This window comes from Sus scrofa, chromosome 16, assembly GCF_054392235.1.
Source record: "Sus scrofa isolate SSC_HxYL_T2T_F1_AM1 chromosome 16, Sscrofa_HxYL_maternal_Yorkshire_Landrace_v2.0, whole genome shotgun sequence".
In the NCBI taxonomy this organism is placed as follows: Eukaryota; Metazoa; Chordata; class Mammalia; order Artiodactyla; family Suidae; genus Sus; species Sus scrofa.
The window spans coordinates 45439477-45463557 of record NC_139398.1 but is presented as its reverse complement, the minus strand read 5'-3'; the positions used below and the strand labels follow the sequence as shown (position 1 = coordinate 45463557).

Sequence of the window (24081 nt, the reverse complement as noted above, 5' to 3'; positions counted from 1 at the left end):
AGAGAAAAAAATTATATTAAAAAAAGAAAGCAAAGACAAGCCTATTAATAGGCAAAAGATATCATTATGATTTGAGATCCTTAGCTTCTATGATAGGTTTTGGCTGCTGCCCAAGGATTTTTTTCCTAGGAAGGCCGTAGTTGGGTGGTGCAGTCTAAGGGATACATCATGATGGTTGAAGACGTGCTCAAACGCTGGGCATGTCCAGTGAATTGAGATGACTTCGTGGAGCAGTGAGAAGTAAGAAAATCTATGTGACCACAGACAACCAAGATGACAAGAGGGGCTCTTGGGTTTCAGTAGGGTCACAGATGCCCCTCTTCCCCAAAACATGGGTGGGAATAAACCCCTCCAAAACACTTTGAGATACTTCTCCCAACAGTGAACAGGTTATTTTTATGGATGGTACATTGGCTACTTTGCTTTGACATTTCCTTTCTCAAATGCACAGCCCAGTGAAAGGACATCAGGGAATAAAGAAAACAAACCTCTTAACTGAAGAGTTCTGAGAATCCTTAAGATTGGATACTAGCAAAGTTTTCTTTTTGAATCCAGAAATTCATTAAGGGAAATATTTTTCTTTACACTAATTTACATGGACTGGAGGAAGAGAACAGACAGATAAGCAGTTTACTTGGGGAGGAGGTTGGAACTCTTCAGATAACTCAAGTTTTTACTGTAAAATCTGATCAAAACTTCAAGAAACCATAATGGGGTGGGTGGGAGTGAAGCTTTATATCCTTTATTCATTGACTTTGCCTTTTGTTGTCGTCATGGGCTAGCGTCCCTTTGGTGTTCAGGGACATTGAATGTGAGGAGCAAGCATCTGCTTGGGTTGGTCGCTCAGCCCTTACCTCTCAGCCCCTTCCCACCCTTCGAGGCGGGCCTATCCACTCTGCCAGGTGCTCCCTGGTAGTTTCTGCCCCTGCAGCTCGGCTCCTGGAACTAGAGGGAGGATGCACGGCCGAGGGAAGGACTGATCCTCCCTCCTGTTTTCTTGCTGTTCCACTTTGTCACCTCAGCAGTGGCCCTTCACCTTAGCAGTGGTCATTGGCTTGCTTCCAGCTTCTTACACACTCCCATCCAGTTTTACTGTGCCCCCTGAGAGCTGGGTAAGGCCCTTCCTTGGAGGTCGAGCTCCTCAGGGCCCCTCCTCCAGGTTGTGAAGCACCACTATCAGGGGAACATGCACCTTCTTTGAGCGGTACCCTGCTTCCTGCACTGGTGTCATCTGTGGCCTGAATGTCCTCTTCTGGGCTTTCTCAGCTCTCCCATTTCTCCCCCCCGCCCCACCTTTTTTTTAGGGCCTAGGGAAGTTCCCAGGTTAGGGGTCCAATCGGAGCTACAGCTGCCAGCCTACACCACAGCCATATCAACGTGGAATCCAAGCTGTGTCTGCGACCTACACCACAGCTTATGGCAACACTGGTTCCCTCACCCATGGAGCGAGGCGAAGGATCAAACCCACATCCTCACGGTTAACAGTTGGATTCATTTTCACTGCACCGCAATAGAAACTCCTCTCTTATCCCTTTTTAACTCATTCTTCATATTACATTCTCTCTGCCAGAATGAGTGTGGTTTCTATTTTTCTGACAGAACTTTTTCAACAGGTTAAAGTTTTTGATAGGTGCTAATTATTTTGGTTTCAAGCTCTTCTCAAAATAGCTTGGTGTGTAATACTTTTTCTAAGTAGACATTATTCTCTCTGGTTCCTTTTATTGATTGAATCAAGGTTGGAATTTGCACTGGAGAACAGAAAGGATTTGTTGAAGGCAAATTACAGTCTGATAATCTGCTGGACATGAGCTAGGACGCTTGATTAACTTTAGCACCTCACAATCTGAATATTGGAAAAAGAATTTAATTTTATTTCCTCCAACAGTGTGTTTCTAAATATGTAAGTAGGAGTTCCCGTCGTGGCGCAGTAGTTACCGAATCCGACTAGGAACCATGAGGTTGTGGTTTCGATCCCTGGCCTTGCTCAGTGGGTTAAGGATCCAGCATTGCCGTGAGCTGTGGTTCAGGTCACAGATGTGGCTTGGATTCCGTGTGGCTGTGGCCGGTGGCTACAGCTCCGATTATACCCCTAGCCTGGGAACATCCATATGCTGCCAGTGCAGCCCTAGAAAAAGGCAAAAAGACCAAAAAAAAACAAAAAAAAAATTGATTCTGAAGATGGACAGAGGAGGGGATAGAGAAGTAGGCATTTATTTTTCTGGAAAATTGAAATGAAACCAAAACATCCTGCTAGAAAGAATTGTTTGATGAACTGCAGTCTCTGGGGAGACACTTTCTTGTTGTATTTGTAGAGTTCACTCATGCAAAGAGCACCATTTACTGGTGTCTGGTCTGCTCAGAGTTGTATAATCACCACGGAGGGAGTGAGACACTTTTGCGTGCACAGTGCCTCACTCTGGTGGTCCACCCCACTGGTATTCGCAGAAGATGAGATTTGCCCAGTTAGCTGGGTAGATTAGCTCCTTTGAGCTAACCTGGAATGTTAGACCTGTTCTTTCCTGTGCTGTGTGCAGAATTTAGTGATTCAGTCACAGGTTTGGATCCACACTTCTGTAGATGAGCAGTGTGCATTTCAGGGAGCCTGGTCTGATGACCGTGTTCTGGGATACCGAGTGACCTGTCACAGAGTGGCTTGCCAGGGTTAGCCCTGGGCCTTTTGCCCCTTCCTTGTCTTATAGGGCATAGGGATCGTATGATGCAGAACATGTTTGGAACCAGATGCCCTTAGAGATGAGCTCTCTGATAATGTTCTCTTCCTTCTCATTGCTTTGTAAGGTATCCAGGGTCCTCTGGCTCTGCAGACTTTTGGGTCCCCAGTTCTCTCTCAGCCTCGATCTTTCTGTTTGAGATTTTTTTTTTTTAATGATTTTTATTTTTTTTTTTCATTATAGTTGGTTTACAGTGCTCTGTCAATTTTCTACTGTACAACAAAGTGACCCGGTCACATACACATTTTCTCAAATTACCCCTCCATCATGCACCATCATAAGTGACTGGATTTAGCTCCCAGTGCTATGCAGTAGGATCGGTTTGAGATGTTTTGATTTGCTTCTCCTGACCTATTTATTCTCTTTATTTCCTGCTTTGGCTGGTCCATGTCCATTCTCAGAAAATGAGTTATTCTGAAGAAAATCTTAGCTCCTTCAATACACCTGGGGACCACCACCTGTTCTGTACTACAGCTCTGAAGCGGTGATGCTTTCTAGATTTTTATGCCAACTCTGGGTTTTCTTGTCTTCTCGCTCATTATGAGCACATGGACAATTGTGCATGTGCTCCAAGGCATGGGTGTTGTCTGAAGTGACATATCCCCAAAGGCTGCTTGTTGATGGTGCTTACATTGCCTGGTAGTAGCTCCACTGGTGACCTTGAGAGCAACCCTGGAGCAGTCATGACTCTGTCACCCTGCTTCCTGAACAGAGAGTGACACCTGGCACCCACGATGTCTTGGTTGTGTAGATTCTGCCCAGCCCCGTTTATGTGGGCGTGAAAGATGGAGCCTCTGTGCAGAGGGACCTGCTCCTCTTGTGTCTCCTTCCTTCCTTCCTGTACATCTGGGCCCTTAGGGTGACTTCAGGCAATGTGACTTCGTGCCAAGTGCTGAACTCCCTAAGACTTGGTGACTTTGAGCAAGTTGCCTCCATTTTTTTCATTTATAGAAAGATGCTCATGGTCTTACCGGCCTCCCAGAATTCCTGTGAGGATTAAGAAAGGCCATAGATCTGAAAGGGCAGAGGAAATGCAGTGAGGCTGCTCTGTCTTGGCCACCCCGCCTTGCTTGGTGGGAGGATGTGCAAAAGTGCCTTTTGCTCCTGCAGGCTACTGAGGACCCTGTCATCAGCACCCTCTTTCTTCCCTGGTGCTCAAAGGGAGAAGACGAGCTGACAGCTTGGGCTCAGTGCTAACAGAAGGAAGGTTCTTCTCCTCAGTCGTAGTAGGTAATCCTGCCATGTGGAGGTGGAGGTGAAGAAGAAGAACTTGTTGTCTTGCACTTGAAGACATGTGAAAGGGGGGATGGCTTTTCCTGATGTGGCATTGATTTAAATTAGAAAGATTTTATTCTCCTCTTAAAACCCTCTCAACAGACAAAAATCAAGGTATTATCTAGGAAAACAGTTTTAATAGTCTTTTGAAATATTCTATTCAGAAAATTTTACTTCTTCTCTTTCTCTTCGTGTCTCCTCCTCTGAATTTGTCTCAGGGTTCTTTCTTTCACCCCAGTTGGCCTTGTGACATTCTCCCAGGTAACCTCAGCTTCCAGTTTCCTGCCTGCCCTTGGGATTCTGAGAGTTCCTCTATTCCTCTTAATCAGCCAGCCTCAGCCTTTTGTATGGCCTGGAATTGCCTCATTTCTAAGGATCCAGATTCTGAGCTCTCCAGCCTTCTATTCTTTCACCTACTAATTCCTTCATTCCCTCTACACTTCCGGTTCTTCCTAAATCCCGTGAATGGCCACTTTCCACCTCCTGTCTTTCTTTTCTTCTCATCTCTCATTCCCTTTCTTCCTTGTCTGGTCCCTGGGGAACTCCAAGTTCACCATCTTAGTCCTTTGTTCGCTGGCATCCTTAGAATGTCTTACCCTTTAGCCTTCTCTCCACCTGCTGTTCTGATGGTCTTCTCTCTGCCACCCCCACCCCAGCCTATTTCTACCCACCAGGCCACTGGAGGAAATCACATTTCTGGGCAGAATGTATAGATGGGTGCCATCTGCTGAGCTTAGAATTTAGAAGCTCAGTGATCCTGAGGAAGTCCTGTTAGTTTTAGATCCTTCTTCTGGGATCCCATTCTTACCATTTTCCTTATGTTGATGGTAATCTTGGCTTCTTTTTCAGTGAGAAGGTAGATGTTGATCCAATGGCGTTTCTTCAGCTCTCCTGGACACCTCACCATTTATCCATATTTTTTTTACACATTGCTCACTTTCTTCCTCCCTCCCAAGGCCTGCCTCTCTGCTTGCCCCGCCCGTTCACCTCCTGCAGGGTCTCACTGTTAACCCTGCTCCCACTTCCCTTTCTTTCTCTACCTTTCCATAGGCTCTCCTCCCTTGATCCTGTGAACCACTTAATTTTTCCAAAGCCATATATTTACAAGGCGCTCTCATCCCCTTAGTTCCACATTTCTCAGGAGATCTGCCCTTTCTCCCTGCTTCATTCCTCACCGCCTTAGCCCTCTGGCCAAGTGGCATCTTTTCCTGCCAGTTCCAAGTCCATGCATGGTGCTTTCCTCCCCTCCAAAGAATCTACTTCCCAGCCCACCTTTACCACCTCGAACATAGTTCCACACCAGCACGTCTTGGACAGTTAGTCAGTGTGTGTTGAATGGATGAATAAAGGAATTGAGCTTTTCTCCTTGGGTCTCCATGATGGGGCACCATCTTTTTTTTTAACTTGAGGGCTCTCTGACCACGCCTTTTCAGTCTCTTTTTTTCCACCTGGCTCTCAAATTTGGTGTCCCCATCTTGACAGAATGATGAAAACTAAGACATCTTCGTGAGTACCCATTGTGTGCCCAATACTGTCCTTTATGTGTTTAAACAGTATTGACTTTTCTGATTGTTAGGACAACCATATGAAGTTGTTTTTTGTTTTTTTGAGTCCCATTTTTAGAGAAGAAAAGCTAAAGTCGAAAGAATGGAAGAAACTTTCCCACGAAAATAATAGTCAGTGGCAGAGCAGGGGTTTGAATCTTGCTTGGTTCTGACACCTGTGCTTTTTCCACAGGACTCAGGTGAGAATCACTGCTGTGTATTACACAGTGCCTAGCCTGATCCTAGTGTATATTGAGTCTCTTAGATATTCGAGGAGGAAATCTTGTGATAATGTCTGTTCCTATATGGCTTTAATCTTTTTGTTTCATTTTTCTCTTTTCAAAATAGGGACTTAAACATCACAAAATGTAGCGTGTGCTGGTTGATTAAAAATTCAAACAATGAAAGCATGTTATAAAAGCATGCTATAAAAAAAATTCCCTCACTGCCCTTCTTACCACTCCCACTCTCAAGGGGTGGTGACAACTATCATTTTTACACTGATGATGTCCAAGTTTTCAATTTAAGTCCCTAGATCCCTCTTGAGTTTCACAATCCAATCTTCAACTGTTGAGCCCAGATGCTGATTTATAGCTATTTATATTTTTCCATATAATTGTTTGTATTCGTGTATTTGAGCCATTTGAAAATTTTTGGTTAGTGGCAGATGTGAAATCAGTCTGTCATTTAATTAATCTCTCATTCTGCCCACTGGCTCTATTTACGCATCTTGTCCTGCTGGTCCCTCAAACTCATTCTTGAAAAATTAAACCCCTTTCCTCCTTCCACTCCATTTCCTGTGTCTTAGCCCAGTTAGTTGCCATACCATCTCCTTGACATCCTGGTCTCCACCCTTTGTGTCCCCTTCCAATCAGATGGCAGGTCCTTTCAGTTGTAGGGTCACTGCAGTGTGTCCCCACCACGCTGTTGGAGGTCAGCCCGAGCCTTTTCAGGCAGACGGTTTCTTTTGCCTCCTCAAGATCATCTTGCTCTCCCTGTAGCTCTACTCTGCTGAGATTTAACTTCCTAGAACCTGAAGGTCATGGTGTCCCTTCATTGTATTATACAAACATACTTTTTATCCTAATGCAGTAGAAGTTCTGGCCGCATCTATTTCTGGACCCTGCCCTGAATTTTACTCTAACACGTGTATTTATGCTTTACTATTTTACTCTAGCTGCACCAAATTCAAGGCACTGCTCAAGTGCTACAGCATTATTGTAACCCCCTCCCGAGATGCCTCCAATTCTCGAGTTCATAGAAGCCTTTCCGTCTTGCATGCTCTTATGGTTGCTCTTTTTTCTCAGTGTTAGCCCTTGGTCTGTTTTGCCTGATATTAAGTTTGTTGTTTATATCTGTTGCCTCATCAGGTGAAATTTTTTAAAGGACTTTGTTGAAGATGTTTTTATGCTGTTTCATTTGTTCGTAGTTAAGTTCTCAAGTAAATGCTATTTGGATTAGTTTTCTTGAAAGTTTGACTTGAGACCTTAAAATTGATTGAGTCTATTTTCACCTTAGATAATGCTGTCAGCAAGCGTATATCCGAAAGCCATAATAATCTATATAATGGAATTCTATAGTTAGTGGTTTAGATAAGTTCATATCAATTATCAATAAACCTATACACCTTTTTTATTATCTCTAAAGTGACCTATTTAATTGCGTTAAGATTCAGCCTACCATAGCTTACTGTGTGTGAACTCTAAAATGCCTCAAGAAAGGTGCCATTAAAGTATTGAAAAAGTCCATTAATTAAGAATTTTAATTATGTAATCTGTGTTTAATCTCAGCATAAGCATCTCCTACAGGGTCTTTTTAAAAACCAAGCCATTTTGAATATAATATTTTTTAATGATATTTTGAAAGCTATGTGGTTTTAAAAAGCGGTGGGAGGGGGATTAATATAAAGGAGAGAGGACATTGACCCTGTCATAGACCCTGTCTTTAGATAACATAGTGCATAATAATTTCAAGGCCCCACTTTACTCCCAGTGACCCATTTCCTCTCCTGAGGTGTACATAGGCTACGGCTTAAGGGAAAAGCATGGGGGAAGGGTTTTCCCATTTTTCACTAGTACCTTCCAATTTTATTCCACTATGAATGGGTGGGTGGATAAAAGGTTTCCTTTCGCACCCTTCTCTTTGGGAAGGTAAGGATGAGAAGTAGTGAGTGGAATGAGAAGGGAGGAATACATCTCCTGCTCCTCTTGCCCCCTCCATCCTCTACCTTCTCACAGGACAGATACTCTCATACCATTTAAGGTGATGACTTTATGTGCTTGCAAGACAAACATCGCTTTGATTTATTACTGTTCAGCGGTGTCAGTGTGAACTTTGATGCCTAGACCATTGTAGGACAAGCGCCATAGCGTCCAAGTAGGGGGCTGAAGTATTCTTTGTGTTTTGGATGTGTTTGGTTTTTGATGGGGTGAGCCCCAGCCGAACCATTCCCTAAGCTGCATATCCGACGTCAGGTTTTCAAGTGTGGTACCGCTTGGTTGCCACCCTTTATTTCTAAATCTTTTAGGTGAAAATAACCAGTATCACTTTTTTAAAAAAAATGCCAAGGAGCTGACTGAAACTTTCTCTGCAAGTTAAATTTTTGCTCAGAGGACAGCTTGAGTAACAGAATTGTGCCTCTGAGAAATGTGAGAATCATTGGGATTAAGGAGGAACTTGCTTATTACTTAGGCTTTCAGGATTGATCTTTGAGTTGTGTGGCTCATTTTGACTTGCCATCCTCTAGTATTTAAAATTTGCTTTTAGAATTTGTTTATGCTTAGATGGCACAAGAAGAGTATTCCAAGTCACTTGGATTTCTCCTGCCTTTTCATTGTTCAGAATTGTTTCAAACTTCTAAATGAAAACCATTACTGAAGAGATGTGTATGTGTTTCTGAGCAAATAACATAAAAATTACTTCTCCGGGCCCCCATGACTTTTTTTTTTTTTTTGTTCTGTTCTAAGCTTAACATATTTTATTTATTCTTAACTAAATGTGATTCCTTTATATCTATTCTTTGTGTGAAATTCAGCTTAGGAAGACTGGGATTGTTTTGGATATACTTTTTCTTAAACCAACTGGACTCTTATTAAAATGCTTGTTTGAAGGGTGTGTGTGTGTGTGTAGGGGACACACCAGCTTCTTACTTGAGGGGTTTTTCAATTATAAGATAAGAAAAAGAAAAGGAAAGAAAGATCTCTTAAGAGGACAAAGGAATGCTGTCTTAACTGGGCTGGAATTGAAGTTTGTGTTTCATTTAAAATGACAAATCAGCAAATCCCTCTTCAGCTCTGTTGCATCAAGGTGAATTTTCCCTTCATTCTGGGTTTTGGACACAGTTTGCCTGGACATCTTCCCAGGAAAGCCCCTGTGTAAAACCTCCATTAAAGCAAAACCATCATAAAATCATTTCATTTCCATAGTGCTTGTCTTCTGACCTGTGTGAAATGTACCACAACTCTTGAGGTGCGTATTTTAGGTCTTAACTTTACTAAACAAGAAAACAAATAATCACGGCCAAAGTGTCGTATATGCTCAAACTGTGATAGAAAATGAAGATGAAAGGTAGAGATTCTTTCCTTCCATATGGCGAAGCAATTTGGAGAAAGAAATTAGACTTTCAGCAGGAGGAAAATGTCGGCTTTTGGGGGGGGGGGGCGGCTGGGGAGTGCATTTCACTGCCCTAAATTCAGGAATTTTATTTGGAATTAAAGAAAAAAAGAAGACACATGTCTACTGATTTCACTCGTAGGACTTATCAATCTTCGTGCTGGGGCTGGAGTCGGAGCTGTGGATCTCACCAAGGCAGGGGCGGGTATTTCAGGCAGACTGCACAGTTTATTGGCCACCATTAGTTAGTTCCTCAAACTAAACAAAGAATAATAAATTATATGATGTGCAGTGTTTCTTATCTCTTGTTGGAGGCCATCGCTAATTTCAGAGCAAAATTAAACGGGGCTCGCTCTTTTGTGTAATTACAGAGTAAACCCCATCTAATTACACTAGTAAACAAACATGTAGCAGAGTGGATTCGGTCGCAGTTTGCAGTTCCCAAACCGCTGCTCTTTAAGGTCCTTGGGACCCTAGGGTACCTTGAAATGCAGGCTAGGGTGAAGATGCTGGGTATTGTATTAAAAAAAAAAATCAAGCTAGAAGAAAGTTTCTAACTTAAGGCCACTAGTATCTGAATTCCATGCCAGAAAATTTTAAGGTAATGAAACGTCAAACAGAAAGTTCGGTGAGGACGTGCTCTAGGGGAAAATCCAGCAGGATAAAAGTTCAGTAGCAGATTCCACTTAGATAAACCATTTGGCTCTGGAAACCTTATGCGTCTTCTATAGAAGCTTCTCTTTTATTTTTCCTTCTTTCATCCATAGCAAAGGCAAACAAAATGTCAGAGAGGGGAAGATAAAGAAATCAGGCTCATATGCTGGGTCCATTTCTAAGCCATTTTTGACCTTTAGAGTAAAACTCTTTTCCACATCTGCTGACCACAAATGTCTACATATGGTAACAGGTAACCTGCTTTACTACCATATAATCTGCAAGACATAAATAACGAGGCATTGTAATTATATGGCAGTTACCATACAGTTGAAGTAGTTACATGGTTATTAGTACCCCATAAAAAAAGGTGATAGTGTTTTTGTTTTTATAATCTATTGTAGGAATTTCTTTTTTTTTTTCATACTTGTAAGATCATAAATAATTTTTGGTATGTTCTGACGTTCAGTGAAGGCACTCAAAGAAAGGTGGTTATTCCTCCAGCGTACTTGGTAAGTTACCCTTGTCCTAAAGAATTGTTACATATGGGAGGATTCATTTTGTGTTAGGTTCTTGATTTTGCTTAGATGGTCATGCATAGTTTTGAAAAAAACATCGATATGGAGGAGTGGATTGTTGGCCATAATGTTTCTAACGCAATTTTTGGAAATTTTTAAAAATCACATTATGAACTAGTAGTAGTTACCACTAGCATTCTTGTTTCTTTTTTTCCTCCTTTCCTTTCCTCTTTTTCCCTTTCCTTTGATTTTCTCCCTCACTCACCCTCCTCCCTGTTTCCCTTTCTCTTGCTCTCTCTTTTCTTTTCTCTTCTTTCTCTTTCACTTCTTTGTCTTTCTCTCTCCCTCTGTCTTAACTGCTGCCCTTTTGTCACATATAATTAATTAGTGTGATATAGACTGTATTGGTTTAAAACGAAACCAAGACTTAGGAAAAGTCCCCAGATAGCTTGTATTTCATTAATATGTAATTTTAAAAATTAGATTTCTCTTCCTCTGTCGTGATTGTCGTGGTTCTTGGTTCCATTTTTTTAAACAGGAAAGTTTTAAGGCTTCCTGGTTCAACTCGTATTGTTTGCAGCACACCTCACTGCCCCTACCAAAGAGAAGCATTGAATTTGAGATTTGATGCATTTTAGTCTTCTTTCCCTCCTTCCACTCTGATCCTCTATATGTGGCTTCTTTGCAAAACAGTTTTGTGCAAGCAGACATGACTTAACTCTATTCCCTACATAGAGAACTATTCAACTTTACTTTTATGTGTTTTGAATACTGCCTCATCGGAGACTGTGACAGCAATAAAGTATGCATGGCCAACCTTATTTTAATAGCGCAAGAGAGCTGCTTTTAATTAATAAGTGGATCTCTTTATGTCTGGGGTTTTCGGTTTATTTTGTGGTTCTTTGGAGTTCTGCAATTATGTGGTCTAAAAGGGCTATGTTAGTGGAGACTAAATCCTTTTAAAAATCAATCATTTACATGTTTTGTGTCTGTAATCTGTGTTTTCAGATTAGTTTTTAAGAAAAGGAAAAAAAAAAAACCAGGAGTAGCAGTTTTTCTCTAGAATGTTAAAATCTATAGCCCATAATTGTATATATTTTAGTAGTCATTAATGGAATGCAACATCGTTGTACACGGATAGAAGACTAACCATGTTCTTGAGTTACATCGATACGGGTCCAAGTTGCTTTAAAAAAATCCTCTTGTAGTGTATTTCCCCACTTGACATCTACTTTTAAACTACAGAAAATTGGTAGAGCTTTGCATAAAGCACCTACTTATCTATTTGAGCACTATAAAAGATGTACAAAGCCCTTCCATGTTGACAATGGCTGTAGCCTTATCTGATATGCATGGGTTTTGATTTGGGTTGTCCACTCTAGGATTATCAGCATGCACCACGAAGTGTACACCGTGTTCCCTCCCAGAGGGGTTTTAATGGTACAGCAGGAATCCAGAGCCAGACTTGGACCTATAGTGACCCCAAACAAAGTGATTGATTCCACAGTAGTAACATGGAATGCTTTTATGATTGACATCCGAATGCCGACAGCCAGGCTTGCTTGTGCTGGTTTGTGATCTGCTTTCTTTAGAAGATACATTCTATCTCCTTCTGCATAAGGGATAAACGGGTGGGAGTGGGCAATATTTTGTGGCACCGAAAAGAATTGTCTGTCAGAGTATGAACATGTTCTTGGCTGAGTATTTGTTACTAAGTTAGTTTGGAGGTCATTGTGTTTTAAAATTTCAAGAATTAGCCAAAGAATTACAGCTCTTTTATACATTGAAAGGGAAAAAGGAAAGATGTTATCTTTGTAAAGTCGGAGGTAAAACTGTGAGCCCTCTGACTTCAGATTTCTTTTTGGTTCCCTGTGTCTAAAGAAGGCTTCCTTAGGTCAGCTGTAACGGGCGCCTGCTCTGGGGCATATGGGCGCTCCATAGGCACTGTTATACAGTTGACAATAGATGGCAGTACTGTTCCACTGCAACACTTAAAAATCACATCAAATACTGCCCAGTGTTGCATCCCCAGTCTAACTTTTGAAAATGCTTGATTAGCTACATTAAGCAATGTTTGGGTGGTTTTTTTTTCCTCCCTTTTAAACTTACAGAATTATAGCCACCGCCTGAAAGAGAGCCGTTACTGGTAGACAACACGATGATCAGTTGTAAATAGTCTAACATGGGGAATGACATACAGATTTTAACTGTATTTGTAAAAACAGTCTATATAAATGTATAAAATGGTTAACGAGTGATTATAATTTCTCACTTACTTTGTTCACAGTTCTTTTTCTCCTGAATTTTATCTAGGGTAACATCTGATAATTATGGTGGATCATCTGAGATGTGCATGTGTGTACATGGTATTTCTTTTTTATTTCTATGGGTCTACACATATGCCTTGCAAATGAAATGCTTTTGAATCCTGTTAAGGTATCTTGGTGTATATTAACTAACTCATAGACCAAAATAGCTAATGTCTTGACAGTTTTTTATTTATTGGGAAGTTCAGGGAATAAGGCTTTCTTTGGGGAAGGGTGGGTTATCGTCTCATTTAAGGTTTTTTGCAGATCCCTCAGGGGAAACATGCAGTGCAGAAAACTAAGCTGCTGTTCCATTTTTCTTTGTGTTCCAGATTACATTTTAATAATTTTTCTACTTCAGGTTGAATAGAAAATAACAATATATAGTTATATAAATGGAGACTTGCACAGCTGATTAGCCATTATTATATTTCCTGAATTTTTAAAATTTTAAGAGATTTTTAGGAAAGAACTCATACTGTGGTAGATTTTCTTTTTAAGAAGCAAAAGCATTATGTTACTAATACTCCAGTTGAGAAGAAGATAAATATATTTTGTTTCGTGAATTACTTTGGGAGAAGTCTTCATTTCAAACCAAACTAAATTTTAAGAAAATGAGGGCTTAGCTGTTTATCTTGCATTTTCTCTCACTCTTTGTCTCTTTAACTGAATTTGTATCTAGAATTATGAAACGAATGATTATAGACTAGTCTGGCTTGGGTATTTTTGTTTTTGTTTGTTTGGCTTCAAGACATTAAAAAAACTGGAATGTGATGTTTTATTCTCTATTACCGTTAAAGGCTTTAGCAGGTAGAGTAGAAAGAAAACATCTGCATGCTGCTGAGTCTCAGTGTTCTGTTTCCCTTCTCATTTTCTGCTTAGTTTATGTGGCTATACCAGTGGTTTTAACTACCACATAAACGGGAAATTTGCCCCATGAGCCACAACCTGTGATAGCCGGAGCGCCTAGTGATGGTATGTAATTCCTGCCAGGTTTTGTTAGGATCTTTTTAAGCCCATGGCACGATGAGTAGATTTTAAAGATTCATTTACGGGGTGTGCGTGTGTGTGTGTGTACACACACACAACATACATACACACACGATGTAGAAACAACTACCATAACTGCTGTAAAATAAAACATGTTGGTTGGAAATTGTGTGTAGCTTCTGCTAAAGTATGTGAACATTGGAGACATAACATATTTAGCGTCTCCCGGCAAACAGATGAAGGTAGTAATAACAGATTCGTAAGATGGTTTTAGTCACGTTCTTCCATCAGACACGAGCCAGCCGAGAAGCAAATAAATCAGTTGCTCGTAGGAGTACACAGTGGAGTGAAACTCCGGGTGGAGGCAGTTTCCCATCTCCCAGGGAAATTTGGCTCACAGGGTGGCGGGGATTAAGCAGTGCCGGGATGGTTTGCAACTGAAGCGGTGCTGTTGAGTGATACATTTTGATAGAGTAGCTTAAAGTTTTGAAGGGGTAACATATTGAGGGAAAATTTCCTGTGGAAGAGAATTCAGGAAGACCAGACCCAGCTCATTTCTGCCTTGTTAATTACCTCGAGAGGCATCCCCCTCCACTTGCGATGGAGATTTTTCAAGCCCCGTTTCTCTCCAGCCAGCTATAGGATAAGAGTGGACAAAAAAGTTGGCTTTGTTTCTATTTTATGCACAGCCAGACTTGCTCTTATGTTTGTAATATTTAAAGGAGTTCAATAGGAGGCCCTTGATTCTTTGATCTAATGCCACAGTGCTGTTTAACGAGAAAGGTTTTTAATATTGTGTGCGATATTGAAAATTTCTGCCAGCTCAGACTAATAAATATAATGTGAGATTTACACCTTGGATCCCTTCTTTTATTTCTCGTCCTGAATCTGCTCTGCCCACCCGCCTCCCCGGCTGAAACAGGTAATTACAAAGGTCCTCAGATCAATTTTTGTAAAGGGGCACCCTGACGGGTACCATGACTGAAGTGTGACATGAGCCTTTTCCAATACAATGGGTGGCCTAACATTCCTCTGGACGCCCAAGCTCATTAAATATTCGGTTCCTTTTTTCCCCCCCTCTCCCCCCGCCATGCACTTAGCTTGAGTCGCACTAAGTCTGGGGTTTCTTCATTGAAGACTTAGGAAAATTGCTTCGAGTTCTCAGATTGAATTTTTTATGTGTATGACTTCATGATAGCATTAGCATGTGCTTTGATCCATGTGTGAATGGCGCTGGGTCGGCGCTTATTGCCATATCCAGATGGTGTTACAGGGAACAAACAGTTGTGTTTTAGGATTTCTCAATAGACTGTCTAGACTGGCCGTGCAGCAGACAGATACAGCCACCCATCAAATTAGCGTTTGTCAGATTTATGGTAATGGTTCACCAAAGCCTTCCTGTCATTGACATTAAGATTTACGCCTCCAAAGTTATTTTGTCTTCCACAGAATATAGCTTGTGATTGCTCGGATTTAAAAAAAAAAAAAAAAAAAGTTTAAGACAGAAAAGTCTTGCTGAATGTGAGCTGTTTCTGAATGAGGAGGAAAATATAAAAGGAATTCAACAGTGTCTGCAGCTCAGGGGCTGTATTGATTAGGGAAAGGCACCCTCCCCACCCCCACCCCTCCCCACCCTCAAGTGATAAGAAGGATGTTCTGTTCAGGTTGGTGTCTCCCATTTGCCCTTGTTGGAAAGAAAAACATGTATGTGGGTGACTCTAGCCAGATTTTGCCCTTTCATGTTGTTACTCTGCAGTAACGTGATCTGCTGTCCCAACGCGGTGGGAATAACCTTTTGACAGGCAGTATGTCCATTCTTGGTGGAAATGTTTTCCCAAGTCTGGTCAGGCTGCCTTTGATCCTACCTCCTTCCAATGTGGGGTCACAGCTACTATGCTATGCTAGAGTCACCGGTTCCTGCGTGGAAAGTGAGAGACATGAGGGTTTAGAATAAATAAATAAATATGACCCAAACCCTCTGAAATTCTCAATCACTGATGTTAGGGAGCTGGAAGGACGGAAATGCCCACATGGAGCGTGCGGGACATTTCAGGTTAAGCTTCGTGTGTGTCTTTTTGCATAAACGGGTTAAGCGATGGCTTTTGCACATTTTCATCCGAAGCCCTGAGAGTAGTGAGGGCTGATCCCATCCCAGACATGCCAAGGCATGTCTGAAAATGTGTTTTCTTATTGTATGTTGGTGTAAATGACAAATGGTGAAGAGTCTGGGGGTTGATTAAAACGCCGAGACGGCCATGGCAGACAATATATAGGGAAGCAGGCTTTGCAGAGGTGAAAAGCTCCAGCATTTTTCAAAGGAAGTTCTTTCATCTGTCTGAGAATGGGCATTTGGGGAAACCCCTGCTAACCCCTTTGGTATGTCAGGATTGAGAACTGCTGCCTGTTCTATTACAGGACAGAATCCTCACAGAATTCTCACTTGCAGGCTATCTCTTATCTACTCTGGTGGCAGGCGAGATGTGATACCCATTACGGAATAGAGCATTCCTATTAAGTCAGTACTGGACTGAAGGCTTCCTGCTAACCTCCAGTAGCCCTGCATCTCTGTGGTGGTAGTTTTCCCCTCCCTCCCTTCTTCGCTCCTCTATCTCCTTGGTTCTTGCCACATAGTAATGACTTGATAGAGTCGGTGGGGCTCTTGGTAAAGCATTTTTGCTCATATATGTGTTTAAATTTAGTGATGTGTATTTTATCCGTTTTAACAAAAATGATATAATTAGCACCCAAATAAATTACACAGCAACAGATGCCATGCTCTGCAGAACCGTAAAGTAATGGCATTTTCAGTTTTGCCCATTTACACGTCTTTAAATTGCCGAATTAAATGCCCCCAATAAAAATCTTTTTCTATATTACTTTGAGTATTTGAGCATTCACTTAGTTTGTAGTGTATTTTTAAAAATGAATTATGACCAATTTATTAAAATAATCTCCATTATATGCATATGAAACTAGAAGATTCTCCCTCAAAATACTGGGAACACTCTTGCTATACAGAATTTTCCTCCAGAACTTCCTCTCAGTCTGCTTGTCCTTCTCCCTACCTGCCTTTCTTTTTTCTTCCATGTTTGACTCAAACAGCTAAAAGGATTCCTTTTGCGAAGCATATTTCTTAGGAACCTCAGTGATTTTTTTAACTTGTTCATTAATTTCCAAATCCTTGTTAAGGGTGATCATTTGAGCAGTGTTTCTAGTGAATTTAATTACCACCATCTCACCTTCAGCAATGCTTAATTGGAGCCGTGGTGATGGAAGGGTTACTGAGGGTTTCCCAAGTTAGTAGTCTAGCTAGAACAGTTACCATTTTTGACTTGAGAACTATTTTAAGGTGGTTGTAAGAAACAGTATAATTTTTACAAGACACATTTATAGTGTTTTAAAAAAGTTAACTACCCTTCTTACACGTGTGTGTTTTCTTGGAAATTGGAAGGGTTGAATGGAATGCCAGTCTTTCAGCAATGTGTGAAAGTTATTTGAATAAAATTCTTTTTCTTTAGTTTAAGACTCGACTCTCTGTGGGACTCCTCCACATTTGTGATTTGGGCTTTACTATTTTCAGAATGAAATTTTGACTGTATACTTAAATGCTGAATTTGCTTGATCAGAAAACATATTTAAAGGAATCTGAGGTTGTTAGAGCCTGAGGGTATTATGCCTTAGCAAGCCTCCTCTTGAACAACCTCATTTTTCCAGTTGTAGATCAGAGGCATGGGTAGCTTAAATGTTTTTGCTCAGGACAAAGCCTGGCTGCCATTCAGGTTTCTTGCTCCTTACTTCCCCATTAAATTGCTACTTTCAGGGAGCTAGAGGTAGACTCACTTTTTCCTGGTTATCTTACATACCCCCACCCCCAATCAGCCATGCTTTATCTTTTTCAATCTGTTTGACAATTAGTGCACAGCTGAAAGAGTGCATTCCATTTCTCTGAATTCTGATAGGAAAAAAAAAAAAGTCTATAGCTACAGGTAGTGATAACTATATACCCCCTAGTTGCTAGTTATGCATTCTTTCCAAAAGAACCCTAGTTTTGGTTAAGGAAGCAATGTGTCTAGGCCTAGCCAGTAAATTGTGATTTGCCTAAGATGCTTATGACTCTGGTGTTGTGTCTGCATTGTTTGATTCCAATCATCTGACCAGTGATCAGGGTGGGGTAGGTGGAGTTTGCTTGGGGTGCTTTAGGGAAAACTGCTTTGCGTCACAGGGAAAGATGGGGCTGACTTGCCCTTCCTCCGACCCACCCTCTTTGTTCTGCCTCTCACCTTTGAACATGGATTTGAAGTCTGGAGCTGCTGTAGCCTTCTTGCTACTTGGTAGGAAAGATCAGCTTCTTAAGTGAGTTCTACTTGTTTAAACCAAGGGTTGACATTGGGATTAAACCAGTGGTTGGCCAATTAGACCTATGGGGCTGGCTGCCTATTGTTGTAAATACAGTGTTTGTGTAGCACAGCCACACCCATTTGTTCCATATTATCTGTGGCTGCTTTCATGCTACGACAGAGACGAGTGGCTACAACAGAGATACCTTGGCCCAGAGCCTAAAATATTTTCCCCCTGGCCCTTGAAGTTTGCTGACCCTGGATTTAAAGCACCCCAAAGTGAGTTTGCTGTTACTTGGAACCAAACACATTCCTCAAATCAAACAATAATCATAATCCCTGATTTGTGACTTAGCATTTCCATTTGCTCACTTTACCCTTGTCTCCTTAATAAGCATGTTTGCTCCAGGTGAGCACATCCTTCATTTGTCCCCTCATCTTTTTTTTTTTTAAGCATGCTTAGCTTTTTTATTTTATTATTTTTATTTTTGTTTTTTTTAATTTTTTTGTCTTTTTAGGGCCGCATCCCTGGGATATGGCGATTCCCAGGTTAGGGGTCAAATTGGAGCTGTAGCTGCTGGCCTACGCCACAGCAATGTGGGATCCAAGCCACATCTGCAACCTACACCAAAGCTCAGGGAAATCCTGGATCCTTAACCCACTGGGTGAGGCCAGGGATCGAACCTATGTCTTCATGGATACAAGTCATATTTATTTGTTTCTGCTGAGCCATGATGGGAACTCCTGTCCCCTCATCTTTATGTCCTTCCTAAACTTTCTGAATCTTTGTTCTTACATGTTTTTGAGTAAGATGAGAATGTAAACAGGTTTCATTTAACGACCATCTACAACTCATGTCAGCTCTTTGATGTGTCAGTATTAAAACTGTTCAAGGCACTGCTTTCTGGAGCAAAGAGAAGGAAAATTGCCAGTGCTCTCAGTGCATAGGGCCTGTTGATGGATCTTAAAGTCCTAACTGATAGAATAGCTCCCACCTGCCCCCAACAACTTGCTGTACTTTGTGATTTAGAGGGGTCAGGAAAACAGGCGCTAAGGCCCACCGTGTGACCATCTGTGCTCCTTGTTACGCACCAAACAAGTCACCAACCTGATACGGGAGGATAAATTGGAAATCCTTTTCTGATTTTAGTAACAGCTATAGTTGGACAGCCTGTCTTTGGAACAATAAAGAGAACCACTGTTTGATTTTGGGGGAAGGTAGAACATTTTATTAGGTGTGAATACCAAGGGTATCAGATAGTACTTGTCCTGGCTTTGCACATTGCGTAACTTCCTGTTGCAGAAAGAGCACTAGATGGTGGTCTAGGAAACTGAGTTAATCAGGAGTCCTTTGTCAACTGAGTTAACTTCTCTGTGCCACAGTTTTGCACCAGCAAGGAATAGTATTTAAGATCTTTTCCTCTTCTAAGAAGGTTATACTTGTAGAAATTCTTCAGAGTGGCTGGAACCCACTTGAGGATTAGTCAATTCAGGCAACAAGACAACAATAACAAAACTCCCTTTGGAAAATTGAGGTACCAGTCAGAATGGCCTTTTTAATTTTAAGGCCCAGATGCCTCAGGTTATGCCATTACACAGGTATCCTTCAGTGTTGGAAGAATTTTCTGGGGATGGAAACTTCTGGGTGAATTTGGGTTCTGTAATGGCAATTTGCAATGCTGTAGTTTGATAATGAACTACAATATATTTCACAACATCTTTTTTTTAAAATAACTCATATTTGTTGTGGTTTGAGTTCCTTCAAACCACTGTCTTAAAAGTACAGATTTCCAAGAAAATATTAGAAGTAAATTAGTTGGAAGTGAGAATGGATTCCAGTGAAAATAGGTATTAACGTGTTAGGATTTTAATCCAGATTCTCTTGCTTTGCTTTAGAAATGATAGTTTATGGAAGATAAAATTTTAATTTGGGGAATTTTTTGATAACAACGTCTGCTGCATCACAATCTTTTTTTTTTTTTTTTTTTTGTCTTTTGTTGTTGTTGTTGTTGTTGTTGCTATTTCTTGGGCCGCTCCCACGGCATATGGAGGTTCCCAGGCTAGGGGTTGAATCGGAGCTGTAGCCACCGGCCTACGCCAGAGCCACAGCAATGCGGGATCCGAGCCGCGTCTGCAACCTACACCACAGCTCACTGCAACGCCGGATCGTTAACCCACTGAGCAAGGGCAGGGACCGAACCCGCAACCTCATGGTTCCTCGTCGGATTCGTTAACCACTGCGCCACGACGGGAACTCCCCTGCATCACAGTCTTAACCACTGTTTTGAAGTGGGTATGTTCAGAAAGTTCTTGCTTTTTAGTAATAACGACTTTAAAACAATGAAAAAGCTTGTTTCAGCGAGCTACGCTAGTTAAGCTTACTCCTTTGGCTTTTCAGTTTGCATGGAAGACAGAAAGGAGTAAAAAATGTTGGTATCATGTTCGAGCTAAATATGAAGACAACAAGGAGTGTATTATCTCTACCACTTATTCCCATTTTTCCTTTTCCAAAGAAAAAGCTTTTCTAAAAAGTATGTTCTAATTAATCCTCTATAATGCTCCAACTCAAGTGTGTATCTTTATATTTTGAAGAGAAAATAATGATGTAAGAAAGTTGCTTCATTTCTTGGTGAGAAAAGGTGGGTTATGGATAAACACAAATCTAAAGGTAAGAAAGGCTGCCAGTTTAAAAGACTCTGGAAGAATGTTTGATTTTGCAAATAACGGTTCACAAGTTAGTATCTACCTCCACTATTTAAAATGATGTGCTTGTGTGGCTGCATCGCAACTTGTCTGTCTTTAGGTATCATCTCCTCCCCCTATGGAAGATGGTCTGGCCATGTGTTTATCCTCCTCCCCCAGACCCCCCCCCCCAGTATACCACCATACTGTCCCGGCTTATCCTCAACCTTCCCACATGATTAATACCATCATTTTGGGTGTTAGGCTTTTACTCACTCTGTTCATAGCTGTCCTGTAGTATGGTGTGATGGCTTTTCCTTCCTCTTCAATTCTCCTTTTCCTAGAGTTGGTAACAGTCATGTTTTGTCATGGACTTGGTTTGTTACATACTCCTCAGTCCATGCCTGTGTATTATCTGCAGTTGTGTAAATCTCCTTTTAGAACAAGATCCATCTTGTCCGTTATCCTGGGGAGGCTCTTCTTGTCCCGAGGATCCCTGCTGGCCTCCAAGGCTTCCCCTCTCAGCTCACCCCAGGGCGCATTTGAGGTCAATTTTTTTGACACTTTGCTTATCATTATCAAACTCATGATTGATGGTCTAGTTGGGGTAGAATTCTAGGTTGGAAATGATTTTCCCTTGTCGTTTTGAAAGCATTGCTCCATTGGCTTCTAAGCTTCCAGTGTTGCTCTCCAGAGAGAGGAATAATGTTATTTTGATTCCGAACTCTTTGTATCTGATCTGTTTTTAGTGGTGGGGATTTTTTTGTTGTCGTTTTTTGTTTGTTTGTTAATCCTGTTTGGAAACTCCAGTCTTCTGAAATTTCACGGTGTCCTTTGGTGTGTGACTGTTTTCATAGCCAAAAAAAGTGCTAGGCCCTTTCAGTTTGAAAACTCAAATCCTTAAGTTGTGTGAAACTTCCTTGATTTTTTTCTGTCTTCTTTATTGGCTCTCCTGGAGTGATGCTCTAATTTTTGTCCCTTTTATCTTGTATTTTTTATCACTTTGTCCCTTTGCTCTCTTTTCTGGGAGATATTCTCATATTTTATCTTTCAAGTCTTTTACTGAGGTTTAAACTTAGGTTCACCCATTTCCCCCCCACCCCCAAACTTCAAGAGCTCTGATTTGTTTCATAGCATCCTGTTGCTGTTCTTCCTTTGTGAATGCAGTGTCTTCACTTTAGGCCTCTAAACAATATTAATGAGATATCTATTTGTTTTCATCTCCTTGTATAATTCTGTTTTATTCTAAGTTGATTTTTTTTTTTTTCCCCTCCTGTTAGGTTTCTATCATATTAATGGCTTTTCTTGGATGCCTGGCAGTTCTTATCTGTTGACTTATATCAAAAAGTGGCGCATATAGAGCTAATTCCAAGCTCTGTGCGTGGATGGGATTTGTCTGCTGTAGATCTCACCCCAGGGGTGTTTGGTTGCTTTATTGGAGGGAAGCCCCAGTAACTTTAGCTTTTCTCTTCGGCGGATCAGCTACTCCCAAGAAGGGTCTTTCAAGCTTCTTCCTAGAGAATTCAAGTCTGGTTCTCAGTGCCTGGGGAAGCACGTGGGGCAGAGGGCTCAAGGAGTCATTCCCCGGTATTACCCACAGTTGTATAAATCTCCTTTTAGGAAAAGATCTGGTGGGGATGGCATACAGTTCTGCCGGTTACCTTTCTTGGTTATGGTTACCGGGGTCTCCCTCCCAAGGCTCGATTGTCTTTTTCTGCACATACCCTTGCTGTAAATGGTGCCTGGTGATTTTTCAGTTCAGATACCACGTTTCATCCTTGCCAGGGAATGAACGTGTAGTCTTCTGCTCCGGTGGGGAGGCAGTGTAAAATGGGAACGCTCTAAATTCTCATTCTTGAAAGGTCTTTGAACCAATCCTCCTGTTTTTAGCCCCATCTTCATGGGTTTTTAAGGGATCTTAGATTCTACCAACTGCTGAGCCTCTAGGGAGTTCTACAGGCTAACTGCGTTATCTCCCTGCTTCCCCTCACTGCTTGTTTAGATTAAATTTGTCTGGTCTGCTGGATCACAGTAGTTACCACTCATTCTTCTGCTTTCTGATTGCCAATATATTGTAGGTTTTTGTTTTTTTGTCTTTTTGTTTGTTTGTTTGTTTTTGGTCCAAGTGTGTTTATATCTTTTAAAGAGATCTCTTGTGGAGTTCCCTGGTGGCTTGGTGGGTTAAGGATCCAGCATTGTCACTGCCATGGCTTGAGTTTGATTCCTGGCCTGGGAACTTCTGCATGCCATGCCATGGGCATGCTTCCCCTACCCCACCGGCCCCCAAAAAAGCACATGTGCGGTGTGAGCAGTTCCATCCAACAGATGTAAGACTGAATAGAGGCGTGCTTCTCTGTGCTCAGATGCTGTGCCTTTCACGTTCTTAGGAAGAGGTAACACTGAGGGCAAAGTAAAGTGTCTCTTTGAGAAAGGTTTTAAGTGCACGTGGCTTCTTATGCTCTTTCCCTGCACATAGAGATACCCCTCCCCCACACTGGCATATTGAACGGAACTTTGGAAGGAGGAGGATGTCACAGCCTGTGCCCCCACCAAACAAACAGTGGCTTTCGAGTCCCTGTATCTTATCATGTGGTATGAGACTCTAAGAGCCCTGCTCAAGGAGCAACGTTTCTCTGAAAACGGAGGCCAAGAGAGGATAAGAGCGTCTCATGCATTGACCTCCTCTGTCTCTTCATTTGAAGAGTTTGGGGTTGGTTGGACTACATGGCTTTCCAGTTCCAAATGGCAGTGACTTGAGGACTTGGAAAACTTAGTGTACTGCTTAAAATTGCATAGTTTTTCGGGTGTGGGGTTCGGTACTCTTTAATCATCATCGTCATCATTAGGTTTTGTGTCTGGGCGTTGAGTAGAGGCACTCCTCGCCTCCCTTCAGGGCTCCTAGGAAGACCTTGACTTGAGGTGTGGTCCTAGTCTTTTCTTGTGTTTCCATCCCTCTCTTTCCCTGATGGCTACTTATCCACTGTGTGGGCTTTTTCAATTTCTATAATAAATCACATTCTTTTCTTCATCAAAGCTTACGAAACTATAGTTCCTGCTCTCTGGAACATACTTCTCCTCTCTCTTTGGTTGCCTTACTCTTATCCATCTTTCAGCTAAGAGGTCATTTTATCTCTTTCAGGCATGTTTTCCTACCTCCCCATCTAAATTGGTTTACTTCTGTTAAACATTTTCAAAGGACTCTATTCCTTTTCTTCATAGTACTTCTCAGTGTGAGCATTTAAATGTTTTTGTTTCTCTTTGTTTAATATTTAACTTCCCCTCCAGACTATAACTCCCATGAAGGAAGAGAGCATGACTGCCTGGGGAGCTGTCAGCTGAATTGAGTAAAGAGTATCAACCGAGGAAGTTGATAAGTTGATGCTGCTGGCACCCTTTAAATGACACCTACTTTGGGGACTCCTAGTTATTGTATT

The 24081-nt window shown here is 41.5% G+C and overlaps 1 protein-coding gene across 3 annotated transcripts in view; it reads left to right on the top strand.

Annotated features, from left to right (window-relative positions):
* ARL15 (ADP ribosylation factor like GTPase 15) overlaps positions 1–24081 on the top strand; it is a 442112-nt gene that overhangs the window by 96908 nt on the left and 321123 nt on the right. The gene's annotated exons all lie outside the window — the stretch shown is intronic.